The 26,796-nt window shown below is 36.9% G+C and overlaps 1 long non-coding RNA gene across 1 annotated transcript in view; it reads right to left on the reverse strand.

Annotated features, from left to right (window-relative positions):
- Positions 1-373: 373 nt before the first annotated feature.
- Positions 374-26,796, reverse strand: part of LOC113602792 (uncharacterized) — a 468,320-nt gene continuing 441,897 nt past the window's right edge. The window contains exon 5 of the long non-coding RNA XR_008300391.1: positions 374-4,142. This is a non-coding gene — a long non-coding RNA (uncharacterized LOC113602792). The remainder of the gene's footprint in view (positions 4,143-26,796) is intronic.

Raw genomic sequence — 26,796 nt, forward strand, 5'->3', positions numbered from 1 at the left:
CATAAGAAAATATTTATCACTAATCACATGCACTCACTTCAGGGAATTTCCACTTCATCGGAGCTGTTCCAGATGTGTTTCGTAAGTCACTTCTCCTGGAAATGTTGGTAGAGAAAGTGAACTCAGATCCTGAAGTCATCATTTCAAAACCCCGTGTTTGTCTGAGAGCAGAGGTAGTGGTCTTAGGGAGCAGAAGCCCTTTGAAATTCTTTTCCTAATTTTTAGCCTCCAAACACCAAGGAGAGGCAAAGGTGGTCAGGGATGGGTCAGTGAGCAAATAAAATGTGTCCCGAGGATCCAGAATTCTGGGTCAAAGCATAGCTAGACATTTCCACAAACTCGTTCTTAAGAAGCAATGAAAAAATATAGCCCAGATGAACATCTTAAGCATATATTGCTATAAGCCGCTATGAAGGGACCAAGAAGTGAAAACATTGTTTTACAATTTCCTAACGCTATCCTACTCGAAGCCCATGTCGTGTCAAGTCTCCTGGGTGGCGTTGGTTCCCTTTCCAGATGGAACCCAAATAAAATATCCAATTTCTACTCAATGTAATGAACATAAGGCAGCTCCATTTCAGGAGGGTAACACGCTCTAAAGGCCATAACTAGCCTAAACTATTAATAGCCATTTTTACTAGTTTCTAAAATAGAACAAGCTAGTCTTACCGTTGAATTTTTTCACAAAATGTTTTGGTTTAGGGCTAGATTAAAAGGCAGAGTTAAATAGACACGATACATTGTTTTGGAGCTTTATGCTTTGGAGTAATCTGTATTTTTGTAACCAGCTTTTACTGACAGAGCCACAGAATGACAGTGTGGCTTAAAACTGCCTATGAAGCACAATGTCTCATGAAAAAGAATGCCATAGAAATGCTCTTTCTTTGCCATTTTATTCAGCTTCTGTGGACATGGCGCTGAGGTAAGAGGGTTCACTCTTTCATACTCCTTTTACCAAAGTCTCTTCTATTATGTTCCTCAAGGTCTATTAGTGGCAAATAACCCCTCTTCATCAAATCATCTTTCTTGCCAGTCCTGCACGACATCTGGAATCCACGCCACCTCACCTTCTAACCCAGCCCTTGGAACTCAGCCTTCGATGGAGTCAGAGTCCATCTGGGAACAGGTGTGGTATGGGGTAGACACGCTTGCCATTGCAGTTTGTATTTGTTCCTATTGCTGCTGTAACAAATGACCAGAAATTGAGTAATTCGAAACACAAATTTATTAGGTCACAATTTGGGAGGTCAGAACTCTGAAATAGTCTCATGTCTACAATGAGGATGTCGGCAGGGCTACATTCCTTTCTTGAGTCCTGAGAGTAGAAACTGTGTTCTTGCTGTTTCCAGCTTCTACAGGCTACCCTCACTCCTTGGCTCATGGCCCCTTTCCATCCTCAAAGCCAATAATGGCTGATACAGTCTTTCTCACAGTGCATCACTCTGACTCTTGTCTCCGTCCTCCATATTCAAGACCATTGCGGTTACGTTGACCACCTAGATAATTCAGGATACTCTATTTTAAGGTCAGTTAATGAGCAAGCCTAATTCCATCTGCTATCTTAATTTCCCTTTGTCGTGTACCAGAACATATTCACAGGTTGCAGGCATTAGGATGTGGGCATCTTTGGGGCAGGGGGCATTCTTCCACCTACTGCAGGGTCTGACTCAGATCTGAATCCTTGCTTCTCTGATACTTGAACATGTCACATCATTTCCTGGAGACTTAGTTTCTTACATAGCAAAATTAGAATATTTGTGCCTTATGGTAGTGATAACTATTATTTATTAAAGATTATGCGTCTGGCATTGTGCTCAACTAGATGGAATTAAGTGATTTGAAGTTTAAAAGCACTGGGGAGTGCTTCGCTATTCATTCTATTTCCTTCCATTATTATCCCAGAGATGTGTGTGGTAGTAATCATGGTAAGTGGGATTGCCCTCAGTAGACTTCAAATTCTCCTTGAGTGGGTTATCCTGATGTCTAAAGTGGGGATGGGAGTGGAAATAAAGAACGGAGTGCTTTCCAGACCATCTGGCCATCGACCTAGGCCACATCTTCTAATGTAGGTTTTATTGACAATAAAGTTGACATATTTATTCTACCACTTTATCTCCCATGTAAAAGATGAGTTTTATTTGTGACCCCCTAAAAATTCAATATCCCTTCTATACAGAGATTCTGGATCCACTCACACCTCCATCTGACACTCAAACACAGATCTGACACCAAAAGCCTTTTTCCTAACTATTAATCATCTTTGCCTAACATGCTACAGTTATTTTAAGGTTTAAATAATTTTATGAGCCAATATCTCATGCATAATAGATTTTCAATAACTGTGAAACCCCTCTCAGTGCCCAATAAGTAGGAGAATCAAGTAAACAAGAGATTTTTAAGTAAACTAGAACATTTTAAATATTGCAAAAGGTAATTGTTACATTAATCAACTCTTTTTAAAAACTTCTTTAATGTTTATTTATTTTTGAGGCCGGGGGGGAGAGAGGGAGAATATGAGAGGGGAAGGGGCAGAGACAGAGGGAGACACAGAGTCCGAAGCAAGCTTCAGGCTCTAAGCTGTCAGCACAGAGCCCAACACAGGGCTCGAACCCATGAACCACGAGATCATGACCTGAGCCGAAGTCTGCCACTTAACCTACTGGGCCACCCAGATGCCTTTACATTAATCAACTCTTAATGTGTAAGGAAAATAATTTTTACCTGAATGGTTGGTTTGTTCATTCACTTACAGGTCCTTCATTCACACATTCAATTAGTTTTTACTTCTCAGAGAAAATATAAAGTACATGAGGAAGGCCAAATTTTTTTTTCACAGCATTCATGTTTTTAAATGAATGATATAGAACAATAGAATCCAACTGTGTCCCTGTAACTCTCAGACCTAACATTTCCTTTTTTTTTTCTGATATAGAATAACATAACCAAAGAAGATGAACCACATTGAACTTAAAATAAATAGTACCAATTCAATTTATAGGCATAATTTTTGCTTTCATTGCACCAACAGGAATTCATCCGTATAGCTTCTGACATCAACAAACGTAGGCATAATTTTTACAGAGTGTCTGAATATCAGATCTCCTCCAGTAGTAAGTAAGCAAAGTTAAGACAAAATTTTATTTGATTAAAAAAATTGTGGACAATGTACTCTCCAATGCTATTAGGCTTTACTGTAAAAGCTAACTACTAACACTTAGTAACCAACTAATGACAGATTTTCTGTCATAACTGGTGATAAGTTTTACAGATCAGTAGATATTTCTCAGGACATCAAATACAGGATGAGATCAGTCTGCTCCTATGAGATCGGTCTGCACAGCTCTTAGTGTTTTTGAGGAAAAACAGTGACAGATGTTGTAGCATTCACTTTTGTTGTTGGGCAGATTTATATAGGCGTTGCACTACCACGTAGCTAATGTTAAAACCAGAATTGCCACATGTAAAAATATACACTGTTGGTTTAAGAAGTTTGAATACCTGCTGTATCATCTTATGCTGTAATAGTCAAGTAGCATGTGGAAATTTTACCCCTTTGGAAAAACGATTGGGAAAGCCAGTGCTAGTTGGATTTTTTTCAACTGTAATTTTTTTAAGCCTTTTCATGCGCAGACTTTTTTTATTTGCTCTAAGGTGTGATGATTTGCAATATAGGATCGCGTAATAATTAAGAAACTAAGCTCCAGAGTCAGAAAATCAGAGCTTGAATCATTCACTCACTTAAGATGCATGACCTTGGGGAAGTCATTAAATTTCTCTAATACTTATCTGCAAATAATATTTATCTTTAGATAATACATGTCAGACTCAGATGATTATTATGAGTTTTATAGGTCATTTTCACTTCCTCACACAATATTTAGCGTATCATAATACTTAGTAGCTATTATTATTACTTTATATTAGTTAGGGTTTGAGCAGAAACAGCACAAAGTATTGAATTGAAAAAATTTTAATGAAAGTGTGTGGTCAGGCTGTAAAGAAACTAGACAGAATGGCTGATCAACCAGGAGGCAACAGTTATTATAAACAATGGTCATCCCTTGAGAGAAGGGGGAAGGGACTGGTATTACCAAAATGCAGGGAAATCTGTAGCCTTGAGGGGCTGAAGTCACTGGATAAGGCTGCAAGAAAGAGAAACACAGTCACTGACGCAATTACAGGTGATGAGGAAGTGGGTGAGGAGAATCAATTCTGCCCCCCTGCCTTGCAAATGACTCGTTTGTCAGACCCAGTGGAAGCCAGAGACCAAAGAAGCACTGTCATGAAGTCCAGGGAGGTCAGTCCCCTGGGGCACAGGTCAGGACAGAGATGGGATATAGAGTATAGCCAGCATGGCATGAAAGTTAACGACTTCCCCTGGAGGTCCCATACCTCCTCCTGCATGAATTGTGACAATCTGGGTCTGCTTGCCAAGTGCCTGCTCTGTCCTGCCCAGGATACTGCTGTGGCATCTGTCCAGCCAGCCCCATTGCCCTGACACCAGTTCTCTCATTCAGTCATGTGGCATTCTTTAAAATCAAGTGTCCTGGGGCACTTGGGTGGGTCCGTCACGTCAGTTAAGCGTCCAACTCTTAATTTCAGCTAAGGTCATGATCTCACGATTGGTGGGATCGAGCCCTGTGTCAGGCTCTGCACTGACAGTACGGAGTCTGCTTGGGATTCTTCCTCTCTCTTTCCGCCTTTCTCGTGCTTGCTCTCGCTCTTTCAAAATAAATAAATAAACATTTAAAAAGATGCATTCTTTTAAAAGCATGTTAAATGAAATATATTTAATATTTTTTCGGTCTCACTTTTACTGCAAGTTTTTTTTAACTATGATCATATTTGCATACTAATTATTTTTCACTGAGACCTAGTTGGTTTTATAGTTCTTTGCTAGCTTAATAAAGAATAATACTGTTTCAAATAATTTGACCGATATAGTTAATTCAGCTATGCTATTAGTATAACTTTAAAAAAAAAAAACTGTTCACTCTCATCGTAGAAGAAGAATGATATAGTATACCAGATGGAAATCCACTTACTCCTTACGGGTCAGGAATGCAAATAAAATAGCTATGTAATAATATGGTCCAGCTGCACTTTTGGCTTTAACAGAGGCCCCAGTTGTGATGTGGCATCTGAAAGATTTTTCACAACATATTTTTCCAGCTGAAATTTGTCATGTCCAGATACAGGATCTGCCAAATTACAAAAAAATTTGACAGATGCTAGATTTAAAAAAAAAAAAAAAAGCATTTCTACAAGTTAGGAATTGTTCAGTAACTACTGCCCTCCCCTCCCAAATGCAATCCAAAAACTGGAAGAAATATTATTCACTGAGTCTATAAAATAAGCAGATCTACCCTGCTTTAAGAGTTTATTTTTATTTCTTTATATGAAACATTTCAAATGCTCCTGATAGAGGGTATCTGCATATATGAGTGTGTGTGTGTGTGCATGTGTATACCCATGCATGGAGGCATGTGTTTATGTGTGTGTGTTTTCAAAATATGGACCATTATTGGGAAAACCAAAACCACTTGAGAAATGTAGAATTTACATTTTTACCCTGTTCAAAAGACCTCATCCTGGGTGGGTTGTGTCATTGACTCCTTCATAGTACTGAGTCAGTCAATTGATCTAGTGAAGAATGTCATAAACTCATGAGTGAAGTGAACTGAGTTCAAGTTCAGACTCCCTCAGTTGCATGCTTTGTGGGCATCACAACAGTCAAACATTCTGGCCTTGTTCTAAAATGAACACATACGTAGATGAGAGAATCTGAAAGCACCTCTGAATTCTGAAATGTATTGGAACTTATTATTTTTAGAATCCAATCATGTGTGACTTATGTTGCCCAAAAAATAGCTTCTAAATAAGTATTTAAAAATATATATATTAGTGGGGTGCCTGGGTGGCTCAGTTGGTTAGGCGTCCCACTCTTGGTTTTGCCTCAGGTCATGATCTCACAGTTTGTGTGTCAGGCTCTGCCCCTCCCCTGCTTGTGCTCTCTCTCTCTCTCTCTATTTCTCAATAAATAAACATTTCAAATAAATAAATAAATAACAGTAAATGTTACTGTTTATTTTTAAAATTTTTTTAATGTTTATTTATTTTGAGAGAGAGAGACAGAGAGAGAGAGAGAGAGAGAGAGAGAGAGAGAGAGAAAATGAGTGGGGGGGGGGGAGTGCAGAGAATGGGAGACACAGAATCCAAAACAGGCTCTAGGCTCTGAGCTGTCAGCACAGAACCTGAAGCAGGGGTTGAACTTACAAACCATGAGATCATGACCTGAGCCGAAGTTGGATGTTTAGCCAACTGAGCCACCCAAGAGCCCCTAGTAAATGTTACTTTTTAGAGCAGTTTTAGGTTTATGGAAATTTTGTATGGGAAGTACAGGGACTCCCTTCTCCGTTTCCCCTGTTATTAACATCTTGCATTAGTGTGTGCATTTGCTTCAACTGATGAACCAATGTGGACACATTAGCTAACCCCGTATTTTGCATTAGGGTGCACCCTTCATGTTGCAGAGTTTTGATAAATGTGTTACATTATGTATCCATTACTGCAGTATCACACAGAATAGTTTCAACAACCCTAAAAGTGCCCTGTGCTCCACCTATGCATCCTTGTTTCCTCCTCCTGAACATTGGGAAACCACTGACCTTTTTATTATCTCTATAGTTTCACCTTTCCCAGAATATCCTATGGTTAGAACCATAGAGAATATAGCCTTTTCAGATTGACTATTTTCTCGTAGCAACGTGTGTTTAAGATTCTTCTGCGTCTTTTTGTGGCTTGATAGCTTATTTATTTTATCATTGTACAATATCCCATTGTGTAAATATACTACTGTTTATTTATTCATTATCCTATTGAAAGACATTTGGTTGACTCCAATTTTTAGCAATGATGAATAAAGCTGCTATAAGCATTCGTGGGCAGGTTTTTGGGTGGCCATAAAATTTTAACTCATTTGGGTAAATGCCTAAGAGCATGATTGCTGGATTGTATTGTTAAGACTATGTTTAACTTTGTAACAGACTGCCAAACCGTCTCAGAAAGTGGCTGTATCATTTTGTATTCCCACCGTAAAGAATGAGTTTCTGTAAACAAATATTTTTATTTTAAGAAATATCTAAATAAAGTCACTCAAAATAGCTACTCAGTATGAATAGTTTAACAAAAAAACATCAATTAGCTTATACTTTATATCATAGGAAATCTTGTTTATATAAGATAAAAAACATTTGGTATGTCCAATAGTGTTGTTTTACGGAATTAATCATATGTTAAAATACATAAGATATTCTATATACTTCAAACATTGTTTTCGCATAAAATACTTTAAGAACACTTTTTTTTTGCTACATATGATGATATTTATTACATTTTGTGTATATTTACATTACTGCACGCCATACAATTGATGAGTCCCCACTTCTGAGATACAATTGATGTATCAATGTATACCATTGATGAGTCCCCACTTCTGAGATAATCGCAAGTCCCATTGATATTATGGAGTCTCAGTACTTGGTCTACACTTGAGGCAGACCCTTTCTGGTGATCACACATGTCTTAGTGAGATGCAGGCATACCACATGTCATATTCCATTGGATACGAAATTAACTTTCAGTTCTCAAATCTAAACTTTGGAGCATGCTCTCCTTTTATATACAGCCCACAATTTCCTCTCTACTTTCATTATTCACCCTCCTGCTCGTATGCAAGTTACAAAGAAATACTTGGCATAAGAATGTTTGTGTTAGGGGGTGCCCGGGTGGCTCAGTCAGTTGAGTGTCTGACTTTGGCTCAGGTCATGAGCTCACAGCTCATGAGTTCAAGCCCCGGGTCAGGCTCTATGCTGACAGCTCAGAGCCTGGAGACTGCTTCCAGTTCTGTGTCTCTGTCTCTCTCTGCCCCTGCCCCACTTGTGCTCTGTCACTCTCTCTCCAAAATAAATAAATGACATTTTTAAAAATGTTTGTTTTAGTCTCCAAAGTCCAGAAACCAGCAGTATATAGTGAATTGAGACGTGGATCTTAGAGTCAAAGTGTTTGGTTGAGTTTCCAGACCTGCAACTTCTTTGTTATTTGGAAATGAGCAATTCCTTTAACTTTTATTAGCCTCAATTTCCTCCTTTATTAAAAAAAAAGTATTTACTTCATACAGTTGTTACAGGAGTTAAATAAGACAATATCTCAAAATATTTTAGTATCAGAGAGATGGCAAACAAGAAATTTTAGTGACTCTTATCATTAATGGCAGTGGGCTTGTTTTTTTTATTTGGGGGTTTTTGTTTGTTTTGTTTTGTTTCTTAACTTACTGTTCTTGTTCTCTGTCTCACTTAATTTATAAAAGGTACTTCAGGGATCATCTCCAAGGAATATTTCTTGGCAACCTTCCACTGTCCCTCACGAGCAAGCTGAGTGTGTTCTCCTTGCTGGATGGAACCTTCTCTCGCCTATACTAAAACTCATCACTCTATATAATTAGTTACTTTTCTGTTTCTGTCACTAACATGAAAATCTCTCGATGCTACAGACTGTGTTGCTTCTTTGTTATTGCCAGAGCTGGGCGTGTGGTAGTTGCATCACTTAGGAAATTTTTATTTTAAGTTTATTTATTTAATTTTGAGAGAGAGTGTGTGAGATAGCGTGAGTGGGGAAGGGGCAGAGAGAGAGGGAGAGAGGGAATTTCAAGGAGGCTCTGTGCTATCAGCCCAGAGCCCAATGCATGGGGCTCTATCTCATGAACCGTGAGACCATGACCTGAGTCTACATCAAGAGTTGGATGCTTAACCAACTGAGCCTCCCAGGTGCCCCACTTAGGAATTTTTTAGTTGAAATAACAGAAACCTCAACTCAAGTAACTGCAGACCAGAAATTTGTCCTGGCCTTAAGTGAAATTTGATCGAATGTTCTCGATGACATCATGAAAGACTATTCCTTTCCATGCCTCCTTGTTACTTTTCTTAGTGCTGTTTCTACTCATGGCTGCTTTCTCTTGGGGTTACAAGATGGCTGCCCGGGTCTGCCAGTGGCTCCTATCTTCACAAGCACAGTGAGCAGAAGGGATAACATTGGTCTGAGGAACTTCTTGGGAGAATAAGAAAGTTTCATTTCCAGAAGTCCTCAAAAACATCTCCTCCCACCACGTTGACCTGAATTAGATCATATATACATCCTCGAAGGCTAAGAGCATGGATTTGCCTATGGTCATTGGGGTCAAACTTACAGCTGAGTGTGTAGTTATCTTTCCCCTTCCATATGGGCTGTACAGAGAAGGAGAAAACTAGAATAAAGCTAGCATATTGTTACCAAGAAAAAGGAGGAATGAATGTGGTAAATGCAGGAATTACATCCATGATTTTCAAAGACGCAAAACTGGATACAAAAACATTGTGACCTTAGATGCTACAGTATCTATGACAGGGGGTGGTACGCCCAAGTTTTTACCCCACATGTTTACCTCTTTGAAGTAAAATCCAAATTATGTGTATGGGAGCTAGCCTTTGATATGTACATTATAGGTTGTATGGGCTGTTTGAATTTTAATACAAGCTTCATAAGCACCGGATCCTGGTTTATTTTGTGTATTGCTAAATCCCCAAGTCATAGAACAGAGCCTGACACATAGTAGACAACAATAAATATTGATTTAGTTGATTAATCCAACGAGTTGATATTTCCAATGTTTGAAGTCTGGCAATGGAAAAACCAAAAACATAGACATTGAGGTAAAAAAAGAAAAATCGCATGATTTCTTTCTAGATTATTATTATTTCTAGATTAAGTTGCCCAAAAGTTCTTTGCTAGAGACTAATTCACATGGCATTAGAAAAAAGGGATGAAATTAAGACCATGTGTTTCAAAGAACTTGTTCAAATCATGTGAGCAGCTGCATCATGAGGTGATTGATGAAAAAATTAGAAGCAGTGAGGGGAGGACCTTAGCCATGTAGGGTGGGGGAGAGCAGGGTTAACTCCTTCTAGGCTATGCTCTCCTTCTGAATGAGGCATGAAAATCAAATTCACACCACAGAACTTCTGCCCTCAAAACTCTGCGATGATGCCCAGCCTTTCCATTTTACATATATATATACATATATATATATATATATATATATATATGTATATATATATGCTCAACTTTAAAAAGGCTTATGTGACTTTCAGAAACAAAGCCTCCCTCCACACCCAACCACCAATAACTTCTCTGACTTATCTTGTGATATTTTCTCCCTTACTCACTCCCCACCCACCACTGTTACTTCCTTGTTGTGGCTGAAATAAACCAGGCACTCTCTTGCCTTAAAAGCCTTTGCACTAGTATTTCTCTTTGCCTGAAAAACTCTTCGCTTGGATTGTACAATTCTGTTCAGTTACATCTCCATCAGGACTAACACAGCCGCCCTATTTAACACTGTATCCCATTCCTTCCTTCCACTGACACTAAGTCTCCTTTCCCATGCTCTACCTTTATTATTTCCATAGCATTTATTACCTTCTTACATGCCACTTAATGTATTTTATCATTATTATTCATTTTTTATCACCTCATCAGAATGTAAACGCCATGAGGGGAGTGATTATGACTTTGTTCACTGATTTATTCCAAGGCATAGTCCTAATACTTCCTGACCAAATAAATGATTGAATGACCTTAAGCTGTATTAAACATTTACTCAAGAAAAATAACCCAGAAGGGCTAATAGAGTGTCTGTCTTTATTTTCCAGCACACTATTATTTATCTAAGCCTTTTCTCTGTTAGAAAACGTTCCTGCCAAACAAAATGTATTTAGAGGATATTTAGTACTGTGATTTTTTTCTGCATTTTAATGAAACCCAACTGTTAAATGAAACTAAACAATGTTATAATAGGCATAACAGTGACTAGTTCATAGCCAGTTTGGGGTTTCTGAACATTTGCCCCAGGTCCAAGTGCATTAAAAACTTTTGAGCAGAAACTCAAATATATGCTTCATTGTGTTATTGTGTGACCCGTCATGATTGAAACTTGAGTTTTTCCAGCAGAACACTTCTCCATGTGAGAATTTTATCTTTGACCATAGAATGGCACATATCTTTACACGAAGAACAGAAATTTCTAAATATCATGATCCTACATTTAAACTCTCTTTTAAAAATGCTAGCCAATAAATAATCTCTATATGAAAGATAAGTTCTCCTTGGTATTGTTTTCCCCCCAGTTGAAGTCTTTCTCTCTAAATGTCATTAATTGATATCTGTTACCAGTAATATCCTCTTACTTGAAAAATAGTCCCCTGTTCTGATGGATGGTGACCGTCCCAGTCTGTTCAGGTTGCTATAACAAAAATACCATAAACTGGGTGGCTTATAAACAACATTTATGTCTCATAGTTTTGGAGGCTGGGAAGTCCAAGATCATGACATCCGCGTGTTTGGTGTCTGTGAGAGCCACCTTCCTCATTGATGGCCACCTTCCCACTGTTACCTCACACGAAAGAAGGGATGAAGGATCTCTCTGGGGCTTTTTTTATGAGGGCTCTAATCCTATTCATGAGGGCTCCACCCTCATGAACTAATTACCCCCCAAAGGACCTACTTTCAAGCACATCACTGTGGGAGTTAGGATGTCAAAATATGCATTTTTAGGGGATGAGGGGACAAAAACATCCAATCTATAGTGGTGATTATTTGGCACTTTAAAAAATTAAGTTGGTAGCAAAATTTAATGCAGTGATTTTTTGGCACTGTTTTGTTTTGCAGAGTTTAATTCCATGAAGATGTTAATTTTATTTTGTTTTGTCTTTCTTTTTCAGAATTCTTCCTTAATTTATATCTGTTTACCATCTGAGGAGAAAGAATAATGGCTGAATCTCAAGTGTTGTAACTTTAAGCTGCTTACATAACTTGATTATCTTTAGACTGGGCCGTGTATTTTCCTTCCATCAGGCTCTCTGACAGCCCTCTATGTTCCCTATGATATCCTCATCTCTCAGAAATCTCTCACCTGAATTCATCCAACATCTGCTCTTCAAAATTAAAATATATTCATTGTTCTATGACAGGCCCCTATTTAATACTTCCCCTCTTTAATCAATCAAAAATTTTCTTATTCCTTATATTATTTATCCATTCCTTTACTCAGTCATTTCAACACATGGTCTTAGCCCCTAGAATAAACCGGGCACTGTTCTAGAGAAAGGAAATACCCTGGTGAACAAAGTAGACAAATTCTCTGCTGTTACGGAATTTACTAGATGTGGCCTCTTTCTCCAATAAACAATGCCTCCCCATACATTCTTCATTCCCCATACATTCTTCAATCCCCATACATTCTACATTCTTGTGTAGTCCTTCTCCTAAAATTGGCTTTTTCTGTGACTTGTGTTAACCAATAAAATGCAAAGGAAGTCATGGTATGCAAATGTTGGTCTGATGGTTTTAAGAAGGTTGGGAGATTCTGCCACTGCACTCTGGGGAAAGCTCCCTGCAATGTAAGGCTCTGACTACCATGAATCCATCATGCTGTGAGAGAGACAACCTAGCTACACAGAGTCCATGTGAGTGAGGCCATCTTGGAAATGGATATTTAATTGGTGTCACCCAAATGAGCCACCCTAGTTGGTCTCACCTTGAGCAGAGACAAGCCTCACTGGCCCTGGCCCAAATTGTAGAATTGTGATCAAGTTAATATAACAATTGATAATTTAAGTCACTAAGTATTGGGATAGATTGCTATGTGACAATGAATAACCAAAATGCAAGGTTTTTTTTCAGATAGGTTTGACTTGTAAAAAGTTAAAACTCATCAATATCACCATCCCCAATTGTCCTATTATATATTTGGAGATTTGGAGAAGAAAATGCATTTAACAGTAATTGTATATGTAATAACCATATAATATAAAAATATTATCCAGTTCCATGATATTTTATTCATATTTGTACACACACATATGTATACATACATTTAATCTTTTATTTATTCAAGATTTTTTAAAATAATTGAACACCTGGTTAGTGTCAGGGACTAGATACATGAAATATGTAAATATTTGTAAGGTGAAGCCACTATGTTTTGAATAATTTGTTCTACAGCAATAAAGAACTAATTCACAGGAGCTCTACTTTAGACTATTGTGATAAATCTTGTCTATCTTTTTTTTTTTTTTTGGTACACCAGTGTTTTTTAGAGTTGACATCATGATGATGGTTGAATACCTATGGTTAGAACTAGTCTATTCCTAGTGCTATTTTTCTTTTTAAGTTGGTTATAATTTTGCCTTTGTGGTGAAAGTAGATTACACCCAAGTGTCTATTTAGAAAGAGAAAGGTCATGGAAGATACAGGGTGCATTCAGTGAACTACACTAACCTAACATATGCTACTACAGCCTAGTGAGTAAAATGAGATTGGTAGGAAATTAAAAGAAATTTGGTTATATATGCCCCAAGTTGTGAGTTACAGAGAAACTCAGAAGTTCCCCCAGGGTTGTACTTAGACTTAGACCCAGATTTTCTGCCGTCCATTCAGTGATGTTTCTACCTCACCACATGTAATGCTTATACTAGGAAAGCTTATATTGGGGCAGATACAGATGATACAAGATTGGCTGTGAGCTGGTTCTGGGTCATAGCTTCAAGGAGGGCATTGTGCTATTCTTAACTTTTGTCTTTGAAAATTTCTATACAAAATTTTGAAAACAAGTAGAAAGAGTTCATTTGTCCTCTAGTTTGTTATTATAATTTATAATATATTACATACATATAACCTATAACATATATAATATAATTTATACTAAGTATTGCATAATTTTTGAGGACAGTAAGTACAGACCACAAAATATTTGCCAGGTTAAAATACCCACCCATAATCATTCTAACAAGCGGAAGCTAGAAGCTACTCTAGAAAAAAAAAAGCATACTATAGAACTACCATTTCTGCTGTGGTAGAAAGTTGTTAGTTTTTGTTTGTTTGTTTGTTTGTTTGTTTTATACTGACTGGATTTCAGTACTGTTAGTAAAGTACCATTTTTATAAAGTCCAAAATGTGAACATTTGTGACATCACATGTATCATATTGGTTCATCTTATACCCAACCTGGTAAAACTTCACCCAACAGAACTCAATTAGATTGAGCCCAACAGTAACATCTTGTCCAATTATCTGGACAAGAATAGAAAGAGCACAAAGTAATAGAGAAGATGTAGTGATTGAAAAACTAAATTCTAGGCTATGTCTTGTGATTTCTACAGATTCCAAACAACCTCTTAGAAAAACTTACAAGAACTTATTGCAAGTTAGATGTTCTAAGATACATAAAGATACTACATCTCTAAAGGAAGGTTGGACTATTATACTAAATGCACTCAGTCTACAAGGTATGTTACCACATTTCGAAAGTTGCTAGAACAAGGATAAAAATAAAAGAAAGGCTTATTTTGTACGTTTTCACTAACTGGAAAGTTCAGTAAACAGAACTGATCATTCTCTTCCAGTTAGGGTTATTAATGAGCTTCAGGATAGTAATACTGTAGAATAAAATATATGACTCGAAAAAAACCCAAAATGCAGCGCTGAGTGCTGATAATAGTCACAGAATTTTCCTCATATCTTATCTGATGTTTATGGCACAGAATAAAGGAATGGAAAATTTTCGCCAGCAACTCTGAAAACAGTGGATTGCTAATCTGTCTTTTTCCCAGAATCAGGACTGTTCTTGTGATTTCAAACACTGCAATCCGTATTATTTTAATTACTCATTTTTAAGCGCATGGCGTGTCACAAAACTTGTGGCTGTAACTTGGAAGATTTATTTTTTCCAGAGTTTACAAAATGAGGAAAAAAATATTATAGTAAGCCACAGAACTTTACTGACTTGGACTTTCCAGACTTCTTCAGAACCACAAACTGCCAGCCCTCTGTATGACATCTGAAATGATCCAAAGCTTGTTCACCCAGTACACATCCCTGAGTTCCCGGTTTGAGCAAACACAGACATTTGACGAGGAGCCAAACCCAGAGCAGCATGCCTGGGCTTTTTTGAACACAGAATTGCCTCAAATTAAAATGAATGTATTCAAGAACCCCAGACCAGATAACGGTTCTTTCGCTCTTTGAGCTCCGTAACATTGAGAACTGTTGTAGTCATTCACTCATTCATTCGTTGGCTCACTCATTCATTTATCAAGTACTTACTGGTAAAAATCTAGGCTCTGTCCCCCTGAGACCTATATTCTGGTGAGTATGACAGAGAATAAGTAGGTAAACAAATAAATAGACAAGATGATTTCAGTAACATTAGATGAAAATGTGATCCTAGCTCCCTTCTTATTAGCTGTGTAAAGTTGATGTTTCCTAACCGTTACGATGTATTAATTTCTAAGATGGTAATCAAGCAACAGTTTTCCTGGACTGTTTGTGAAGATTAAATTAGATTATACAGTGAAGAACTTAGAAAATAGTATGTGCCTTATTTGCATAGAATGTATGCTAGGCTGTCTCAGTCCTATTTGTAAGGTAGAAAAAAATGGAAATAAACCAAATTTCCTCAGAGGAAAATGGAATGGATAAATAATATATGTTATATTTGTATGGTATAATGTCGTCCAGCTATTAAAATACCAGGCTTTTAAAAAATAGACCTTAAAATATAATTTGAGTAAAAAATAGGTGGCAGAAAATATATGGTAGGGCGCCTGGGTGGCTCAGTCAGATAAGCGTTCCACTCTTGATTTCGGCTCAGGTCATGATCTCACGGTGTGTGAGTTCGAGCCCCACGTTGGGCTCTGTGCTTACAGCATGGAGCCTGCTTCGTATCCTGTCTCTGCCTCTCTCTCTCTCTCTCAAAATAAATAAACTTTAAAAAATTAAAAAAAAAGAAAATATATGGTATAATGTTATTAACAATGCAACATTCATGAACATACATGCAGGTGGGCAGGAATATTTTTAAAAGAACAGAGAAAACACATATCGAATTCATGTTGATGGATGTACCCTGTGGGAAGGAAAGGACAATTTAAATAAGCATTTGATAGGGGAATTCAAAAAAAAATCATGCACCTTTCTGTATATTTGTTTTATTTAAAAATAAAGCACGTAATAAATTGAATTACAAACAGTAAGAGGGAAAGTGCTAGGGAAGATAATATCCATTGCATGGACAATTGAGATACTATATGAAAAAATGGTCACTTGAAAGGAAAGTTCTTTGTATATTTGTGGCCAGCGTTTTTACATGTCAGGAACTTTGACAGTTCAGTTTCCCTTGCTTAGCCAAGTTTGGCGGAACGACTGTGCTATTGGTTTTCAGTTAGCTCCTGTTTTTGAGGTAAAATATATCTACTTAGGATAATCAAGTAGATTTTTTCTCTCTCTCCCTCTCTCTCTTCTTCTTTTACTTAATGTTTTGTTTATACATTGTTTTCAGCCAGCAACTTCATCACATCTGGGGCACAGCACAAAATTCCTGACTGCTATTCTTGAACTTCAATCAAAAAGTCAGGGTGTTCCAATGCATTGTCACAGAATAGTTGACACGTGATTTCTCCCTGCCCTACATATCCCAAAGACTTGATTGCCTTTTACAGACTCCAAGTGGCTATTCTTCATGGGCTCTTTATATTACTAAATATACACATTCATGTACCGCTGCCAGCCGAGATTCTTTCCGGCTCTGATGGTTTTTAACTTTTACTGAGTTCTTACAATCCATGCACATAGTCACTAAGTGAGGTTGTTAAGTTTCCATTTTCCATCTCACATGAATTGCTACTCAAGCAAATGTGGACTCAGAGGGTTGTCCCCCAAACCAAAGCTATTTGGCAAAGATGTGCCTTTCCTTACACAAGCAGGGGAAAGGGTTTTGGTGGCTAACATCTCCATTCACTGTACTAACTGCATGAAAACCAGAACATGCTTAAAATAGGAGTAGCTGTCCTCGTGAATGTTTTAAGGTTTAATGAAATGAAAAATGCATTGTTAGTTTTATTGCAATGCCTTTTCCGTCATGGCTTCTTATCAGGAAACAATGGAACATATTTTTCTGTTTTCTTCGGGGACACATTGCTTGTGAGATCTTTGGTGTATCCCACAGGATTTCAGGACTAATAAGAATATACCTAGAGTACCTTCATTTAATGAAGCAGATCTATAAGAATGCAACTAAGAGGGGTGAAAACATCTCATCTTCTTTTATATCTTCCAATGTCCAGATGTTGACTTCAGACTGATCACTCTGCATACTTCTTTACCAAAAACTAAAGGTGATGTTTAAAAGTATCAGGTTTATTTGCTTGCATGGTTTTTCACCTTGCCCCCCGAGTCATACTGTCCATGCCTCACCCAAGTTCTGAAGTTAAGCTTGTAACAATGTTGACAAAGAAGGCAGACCCTTCCAGGATCCTGGCAATATATTAGCCATTGAAACTGATGAATTAGTTATTAAAACACATAAAGGACTCTCCCAACTCCTAGAACTTCTTCACAAAATCCTTCTATTGAACACTCATTCTTGTCTATCTGACCCCATATTTGTTAACTTGTAATAGGGCTTCTCTGATTACACCACTGTTGCAGGTCCTTCCCTTTAATTCTCATGATACTTCTTACCTTTGAGCTATTAACCCTCAAGGAATTCTCTCTTCATATTTCTTTTTCAGTAATCCTGATTGAAGAGAATGTTCCACACTCACTTCCTTGTCGGAAATGCCCCTGATTCTCTCTCACATCTCTAATCCGTTCTTTTTCACACTTTCCTAGCACTTACTATGTACAGGTTTCACCCTAACATCTGCTATTTCTTCCTCTTATCCCTAATTCCTGCTCTGAGGCATAATGAAAGCATGTTTGATTCACAACTCAAACCCTCACCATTACCATCAACCTGAGACCAATGCCACGTCTTTTTCTTCTGTGTCTTGCGTTTCAAATCTCAGTTAAACGCTGACAACGTGTGGGCAAGTCAAAGGAAAGAAGATAACATTGGTTATAGTCATCAAGAACTCAAAATCTTCAGGACTAATTGGGGAAACAAGTTATAATATTTATTTTTAAATAACGAAAAAATATTCAAACAATTTCTGACAAACATAGAGGATATACACCACGTTGGCAAACACGTTTCCCCAAAAATAATTTTTGAAGGACTCTGGATAAGAAGAAATTACTTCTAGGTGGGGGTCAAGACACAGCCTATGAAGAAAGTACAATGTGACATGACAAATTTTTAATTTATTCATTTAACATATCCACCAAGCACTGTGATAATCACTGGGCTGATAGAATTCTACTAGGTGAAGAGAAAGTGATGAAAAGTCTGTGAGTGGATGAATAGTTACAAGAATGCTTCAACAATAGTAATGGAATCAAACTAGTGTTCATTTACCCATCAATACATTCAACAAACAGTTACACTATTTCTGTGTACTTGGTATTGTGTTCAGCTCTGGGAATTCGGGAGTGACACAGGACCACACCATCCTCTTCCAAAAATTCAAACTGTGGTAAACGATTGTCAGAAAAAAATGTGATAATCGGTGTAACAGAGGTACGTAAGCCAGAATTTAGCTCTCAGAACTAAGAGATACCAAAAAGTAAGAGACAGCTCCAACTCATAGTTGTATAATTGTATAATTGATATAAGTATCAGTAGGTAATAAGATAAGTAGTATATTTATATATCAATAAGGTAAGTAGTATAATTGATATAATAAATTTTGAGACTAAGAATAAGCACTAGGGGCTTTGTGCTTTGGGGAAGTTGGAAATATGTTGGAAAAACCAAAGATGCATGAGAGTGTGACTGGAGACCGGATTATAGGAAAATGTGGGGTCCAGGTCAGCGAAGCTTTGTATGATATACTAGGGAATCTGATAGGTTATACCCAGTGGGATTTTAAGTTGGTCAGAGACATGATCAGGTTGGCCAACTTCAATGGTCAGTTTATTCCTTAAAGCAATAAAAATATAGGACGGGATGGTTAAGAGTCCAGGATTCAAAAAGTTGGCTTAAACGGAGACTGAAATGTAATGGAGGGTACGATGAGCATCAGAATACGCAAAGGAGTCAATAAAAACTTGCTGATAAATGATTCAATAATTCTTTCCTGATTTCTTGCCTGAGACGAGAAAAGCATGAAACTTCTGTTAAAGATTGCACTTTTGTGTCTTGGTCCAAATTCCACTGGACATGAGCAGTGACACAGGAGGCAGGAAAGGCTCTGGGCCATACCACATGGGCCACTGCTGTCTACAAATCTGTGTCCATCTGGTCAAAGAGGAAATTGGTTGGCCTGAGGCAAATATAAATGGGCCAGAGAACCATTTAGTCAGAGTTAAGTAACAATTCTCTTTTGGGAAATTTACCTGTTATTGTAGCTAAAAAGTAAAGTTTTATATTTAATGGTTCATACTTTCATAGCAGGAAGTTCTGTTCCACGTTCCGGAAAGTTCTGCCTTACTTTTCTCAATTGTCAAAAATGTTCAGAGGTAACTGAGAGGTGGAAAGTCTGTGTTCTGGAAGTCCCTCTTCAAGTAACTTGCTCTGGAAACACTGGCATCTCGAACTCGGTGGCCCCTTTCTTCATCTGAAAACTTATCTCCGTGTCTCTTAGCTTTCATATTTCCTAAATGTCTTATGATAATGTCATAACCATTTCATTTGAGAAATTTAGCAATCCCAAATGCTTTCTACATCTCTTTTGAATTATTATCACCCTTGACTTTACTCAATATAGCCAGTCTATTTATCATTAGATTCCTAACGTTCAGCGTTGACCACCTTCTTGCTGTTTCTTTTGCTTTGTTTTGTTGTTCCAAACTGACTGCCCTTCACCCTGACAAACTCTTCGAGTAACTTTTAATATCCTTTGTCTTGGACCTCAAATCATTCCTTTCATGTCCTTTAAGCCTTAGTGAAATTTTATCCTGTTAAGTAGGTGGTCCCTAATTTCTGTCTGAACAAACAGAACTACTTATCAAAACATTTCATCTAAATTCATTTAACTAGAATGAGTTAGCCAGTTACACTAAATGTATTATTCAATTAATCATATAATCCAAGCTGCATGCACGCAAACACACACACACACACACACACACACACACACACACCTGACCTATTAGCTCTCATTGGTCTAGTTTACTTATTGCGATATTAAATGCTTGAGGATAGAGATCACATCCAATCTAACTCTATTAAAATAACATAGCACTAATAATATAGATCCATATTTTTGGTAGATGTAAATTAAGTACGGAGCACTGATGATGCCATACATTGTTACGGGATTTGTCTCCCATTATCAGTTATCGAACTAGCTAAGGCTTTGTCAAATTTCTTGTGTAAACATGAATGGATGAGATTATATTTTACAAGGGAAATATACACTCAAATAATTATAAGTATGCAAAAATATCATCCTCACACAACTCACACCATTTTTTCTTAATTAGACTAATGTAATTGTAAACGAATATTTAAAGAAATAGTCAAAAGGGAGACAATTTACATTTAAAAACAAATAGCACTAGAGGTATACAGAGTTTTAATTATAACATTCATCTCAAGGAACACTATTTTATTTTGCTGTCATTCTGGTCAAATATGTGTTTCGGGTTGGTATATATGTATCTTCAGGACAGGAGATATTAAAATTTTGTATCAAACATAGACATTTTTGGGGGGGCTGCGTGGCTCAGTTGGCTAAGTGTATGACTCGATTTCCACTCAGGTCATGATCTCATGGGCTTGAGGTCTAGCCCTGCGATGGGCTCTGTGCTGACAATATAGAGACTACTTAGGGTTCTCTCTCTCCCTCACTATCTGCCCCTCCTCTGCTCATGCACACACTCTGTCTCTCTCAAAATACATAAATATTTTTTAAAAAGACATTTTCACTAGTAGAGGCTGGTGAAACTCTTGGCATGTTAGTAAGTACCCCTGACTACAGATTTAATCCATTTTTTTCTATGTTGCTTTTTGGAATATGAGGCTGTCATTGGCTCTGGGATAAGTACACATTATTGGGGGTTGGTTTATCCAAAACTGCATACGGTAAACTACGCTAAGTAGAGGTTTAAGCTTGAAAATGAGGTTGAAAAGCTACTTTGGTCATAGACATGTGGGAGAAAACAGACCAATTTGCCTCTCCACTGCCAATGTCTTCCACATCAAAGGAATTAGGTCAGAGATGCCACTAGTACATTTCCTTTTTTATTTTGCACCTCAAAAGCCCTTTCTCTATCCATTTCTCCCTTTCTTTGTCCCCTTGCAAAAGAAGAGTCAAAAGGCCCCAACATTCAGCCATTTTAGATTGAGTAACTACATGTTTTTTTGTTTTGTTTTGTGTTGCCTTTTTGTTTGTTTCTTTTTGTTTGTTTGTCTGTTTGGTAGATTAAGGGAGAGGTATGGTCTTTGGAAAGACACTTTGCTCAGGTCTGACTTACTAATGAGGATCATGGTAGAGTTGTAGCAATTTATATGTTGTTTGTGTTCTGTAGTCTGTTCATCTGAAGAAAGAAGGCAGACACTTGGTATTCCTTTACCCTAGAAATGTCTGTGTAGTATATTCTGCCTCAAATTTTCCTTTTTGTCTTCTTTATTTTTTAGAAAACTTAAGCTATTGAAAAATAAGTTTGTGGGGATGAAAGGAGCAAGGAAGAAAGAGCCAAAGGGGAGAGAATTTTGCCTCATTTCAGAGGATAGGTTTTAACTCTATTAGTAATTATAAACTTGGCCTGTTGGTTAAATTCTTCCAGGGTAGCCTATCATAACATCTCATTTTCCAGTCTTGTCACAACTATGTAAAAGACCAATGAATGCATATTTTTAAGTTAGAAATTGTATACGTATATACACACATACTTTATTAGTTTAATTTTTTGTTAACATTTATTTATTTTTGAGAGAAAGAAAGAGAGGGAAAGTGAGTGGGGGAGGGGCAGAGATAGATGGAGAGACAGAATCCCAAGCAGGCTCTGAGCTGACAGCTCAAACCCATGAACCATGGATTCAAATGCATGAACTGTGAGATCATGACCTGAGCTCAAATCAAGAGTCACACACTTAACCAACTAAGCCACCCAGGTGCCCCCCCCCCCACACACACAATAATAGCAGTGGAACCATTTTCTATATCTTGAAATTTTTTTAAATGCCTACTATAATGGAGTAACCACCTAGGTACAGTGTGAAATTCATGGATGAAAATTTCCTATAGATATTTAATTTCAAATATCTGGGAAATTCAGGACCTGCTATGAATGAATAAATGAATACGCATATACATGTGTACAGAAATTAGGCAATTTTAAAATGTGTAAACATCTAGCTTCCTTTTTTTTATGGACTGTCTAGTTTTCACAGGTTTATGTTATAGTAAGGCAAAGATGTTTGAAATTACCGCAATTTACCTCAGGACAAATTAGATCCTGCTTAATGACCAAAGAAAGAGATATATTTTCAAATCTAAATAAAAATATACTTTTCTGTCATCATTTCCCTTGGGGGGAAGGAAGCCATATTAATTTTTATATGAATAAAATCTCTCATAGCCTGTCATTTCCACTTATTACTTCTTCTAACATTTGAGCCTTTAATTGGGTATATGAAAAAAGATCAGCAGTTGGGAGCTTAAAGGAATCTAAAATTTTAGTCTCTTGTTAGCTTAGGCATGGAGCTAGGCAAAATAGTTTTCACTTTTGGCAAAAACAATGGGAAAAAGCATTAGTCTCTCCAGGATGATTTTTGGTACTTCCTACTCTAGGGAAGTCCAGCAACACAAAGTGAGATCAGAATTTTTCACTAATTTCTGGCCCTTCTGTTTCTCCACATTCTGGCCATGAAATGTGGAAAACATATTTGTTCAAGGGCAACATGAACTTTTCCTGAACCTCTCAAGTTATCCACTTTTAGTCATAGAAAAACAGAACTTTTTGGTTCTTTCTTAACTTCAATTATTGAAGTAACGAATGAATCATGCAATCGCTTCTCCCGTTCTCCATTCAATTAGAATTCATTTTCCTTTCTTTACTTCTCACATTAGAAGTACTATTAGTCCAAGGTCTGGATTTATAGAATGCCCAAAGACATGAAATCAGCTTTGTGGCCGGAGTGAAATGGCCAATATTCCTAACTAAAATTGTCCCTTTTCTCCTCCCAAACTTCTTAAGCCAAAAGTGCCATTGAAATATAATGATGATTAATGGAGTAGGACGAATTCTCTTTTAAAAGGTCAAAGTCTATTATCATGGTCAACTTTATGAGCCTCCAGAGTTATCTGGTCATTTGAGAGTCGTCACGCAAAGGAGATTGTTTAGAGATTGTTTATTTTATGAATGGAAAAAAATGTCAATGAAGATAAGAGGCATTATTTGTTTGAATAAGCGTTACATCATGTTTGCTAGATCCCAAGAGTTTTTCAAAGATTAAATGCTTCTTCTGATGCAATTGTTCTCAAGGTCTTATTTGGTTAATAAAAATAAGAATCTCCACAATGTCTGATTGTAAAAGATCTTACCTACATATAAACTAAACAGTGAGATCTCTCTAGGAAGAGGGGCATATGCTGATGAGAAGAAATGAAGAAAAGAGCAAGGGAAATAAGGAGGAATTACCCTACCATCCACCTGTCCCCAAACCCTCTGCTTTATTGCTTGAAGGGATGTTGAACAGCTTTCAGGAATTCTCTCTTGCTGTTATGGCTACTTAACTGAGGATATTATTATGGGTTACGAAAGAGGGTCTTAAGTATAAGAACTTTTATTTCCTTCCTACTCAATTCTTTTGTAGAAACCTTCCAATTATTTTGTTTTAAGAAAACAGGAAACTGTTAGCATTACTGGTAATGTATTTATTTATTTGAATTTTTTTCAGAAACATCACCTTGAGATCTACATTTTTCTTCAATTTTGTAAAAAGTGAATTTAGAGCTTCACATTACGAAACACGAAGGTGAACTGCAGGATTTGGGCACACACTCATCAAGACTACATGTTCTACCAGCTTAAAAGAATATGCATCGCTGACTGTTTTCCACTGTGCGGTGGCCTGGGAAGCATCAGGTTCCCATTTCAATTTCCTTATATACTTTCCAGTGCTTACAAGTGCAAAGAACAATTGTCTTAGAAATTCTTTGAAAAGCTGTTTAGTTTGCTTTCCTATCTTCAAGAAATCTCTGAATTCATCTGTGCTTCACACAGGAGCACATAACCTGAATTACAATCTATCAGAAAAAATTCCTCCACTTCCTGGAATACAACGTTACGATGTAGAAATATACTGTGTGCAGATTCATACTGCATGGATACGCTAGTGTGGGAGCCAATAAACTTTTCCTATAAAAAATATTTTATGTTCTGTGGTCTATACAGTCTCTGTTTCAATTAATTATTTGCATTTCATACAATGTTCACATGCCACGAACTACACTCTTTGGGGGCATTTTTAAAACTTCAAATGGTTAAATATATTAAAATCATTCTTAGCTCACGGGCCATACAAAAACAGGCTGAGGCTGGATTTGCCCTTGGGCTGTAGTTTGCTGACCTCTCTGGCGCATTGGTTGGGAACCTGAATGTTGAAATTAGCCATTCTTGACCAGAACTAGAATGCTACCACTTCCTGAGCAACCTTACACAAAATACAAACCCCTCAGTGTCTCTTTTTTTTTTTTTATCGGCGCAACAATGTGTGTTTAATAATGTAAGGATTACATAAATTTGAACTCTTATCATGTACTCACGTGAGCAGGGTCATTTGGAGCTCTAACATTCAGGTAGAGAGGTAAATCTATGTCATTTTGTTTAATCTTCTGTGTAAACAATAGTCAGCCACTATTTTCGGTGAATACCATTTTGCATAACTCAAGCCTCTTTGGGTCTTTCCCTCAAACTATGCTGATTCCTCCACAGCTTTAACTTAGAGGGTTTTTTTTTCTAACTCTTTAATCATATCCTGAAATTCTTTTAAACTCTCTGAAATGTTTCATAATCCTCTAAAAATGTGATGGCAAGAGTGGACAGAATTTTATGACCAAGTATGTAGTCATGTATTGAGAGTTTTTGCAAAACTGCACAAAACATTCCCAGAATTGCTGGTTGGTATTTTCTGAAAATATAAGTATCACATCTATTCCTTTTTCTTTCAAAAAGAGTAAGGTGTCTTACATATTGTTAAGTATCCATTTTGCTGTTTATATTGTATTTGTATTTGCAGTTTTTACTTGAACTCAAAGTCCTATTGATGTTTTAAAGAATATCCTGTTTGATTTGATATTTTCAACTTTTTGACGATTGCCTTTTTACTTTTATTTTCTCTTTTTTTAATACAGATATTCATGGCTTTTGCCCACTTTCCTTTTTTAATGTTGAGTTTTAAAAGTTCATTGTAAGTTATAGATAATAGACCTTTGTCAGATACAAGGCTTGCAAATATTTTCTCCATGGCTATCTCTTTTCTTTTCATCATTTAAACAGGGTCTTTATAGAGCAAAAGATTTTAATTTGATGAGGTGCAGGTTATCAGTGTTTCATATTTTACATTTGAGTCTGCAATTCATTTTGAGTTCATATTTTTGTACAATGTGTGAGGCTTAGGTCAAGGTTCATTTTATGCCATAGATATCCTGTTGCTCCAATACCATTTGTCAGAGGTGATCTTTATTCCGTCAAATTATCTCTAAATCTTTGTAAAAAATCAGTTGGCCATATTTGTGTGCATCTCTTTCTGAATTTTCTCTATGTTTCCATTTATCTGTGTTTCTATCTCTATAACATTGTTTTTGTTTGTTTACTATGGCTAAACAGTAAGCCTTAATATTGGGTAAAGTAATTCTTTCCATTGTATTATTTGTCAAGATTATTTTAACTTTCCTGTGATTGTGTTTTTACACACTTTTTAGAATCAGCTTGACCAAAAATCTTGCTGGGAATTGCACTAAACACATACATTGATTTGAACATAAATGGCATTTTCAGTCATTCAGTCCATGGACATAGTATATCTCTCTGTTCATTCTGTGAGGGGGACTGTTGAATTCCTCAACTATCATTGTGATTTTGTCATTTTTTGAAGATTGTTTAGATACTACTTTAATCACTTCATAATTCTTAGACCATTTGGTGTGATTTTTAATTGAGATACAATTGACATATAATATTGTGTAAGTGTAAGGTGTACAATGTGTTGATTTGGTACATTTATATATGATAGCATTATTACCACAATAGAGTTAATCAACACCGTTACCACATTACATCACATAATTATCATTTCATTTTGTGGCAAGACCATTAAAGATCTAGTCTCTTGGCAACTTTGAAGTATATAATATAGCATTGTTGACTATAATCACTATGCTGTGCATAAGATCTCAGAAAGAATGTGATCTTGAGAGTTTTTCTTTCACCGTCGCGAGTATCTTCCTCACAAAGTAAAAAGCGGCAAAGTAACAGGAATTTGGCCTATTTCACTAGTGATAAAAGCGGCTGACAAAACTCATAAATTAGGAGTTGGAAAAAGTAGCAAATTTGGAAGGGAGCAAAATATTTGGCAGTCTCCAAGAGTCCAAGTGGATGCTGAAGAATTAAATTCTATGCAGTTCTGGTCCCATATAACACACACGTGCTACGCAAAGGTTGTGCGGCCTTCATTCCGTAACAGACAACGTTGACTTGACTTTTTGTGCTAGTAAGTACTGACTAACAGTAGTCATAGCAGGGCATATAGTGAAGCAATTATTAACAAAGTTGTGAATAGAACACAGTTTATCTAACGTTTACACCCTGCTTAATAGA

Source organism: Acinonyx jubatus, chromosome B4 (genome assembly GCF_027475565.1).
Source record: "Acinonyx jubatus isolate Ajub_Pintada_27869175 chromosome B4, VMU_Ajub_asm_v1.0, whole genome shotgun sequence".
NCBI classification, from domain to species: Eukaryota; Metazoa; Chordata; class Mammalia; order Carnivora; family Felidae; genus Acinonyx; species Acinonyx jubatus.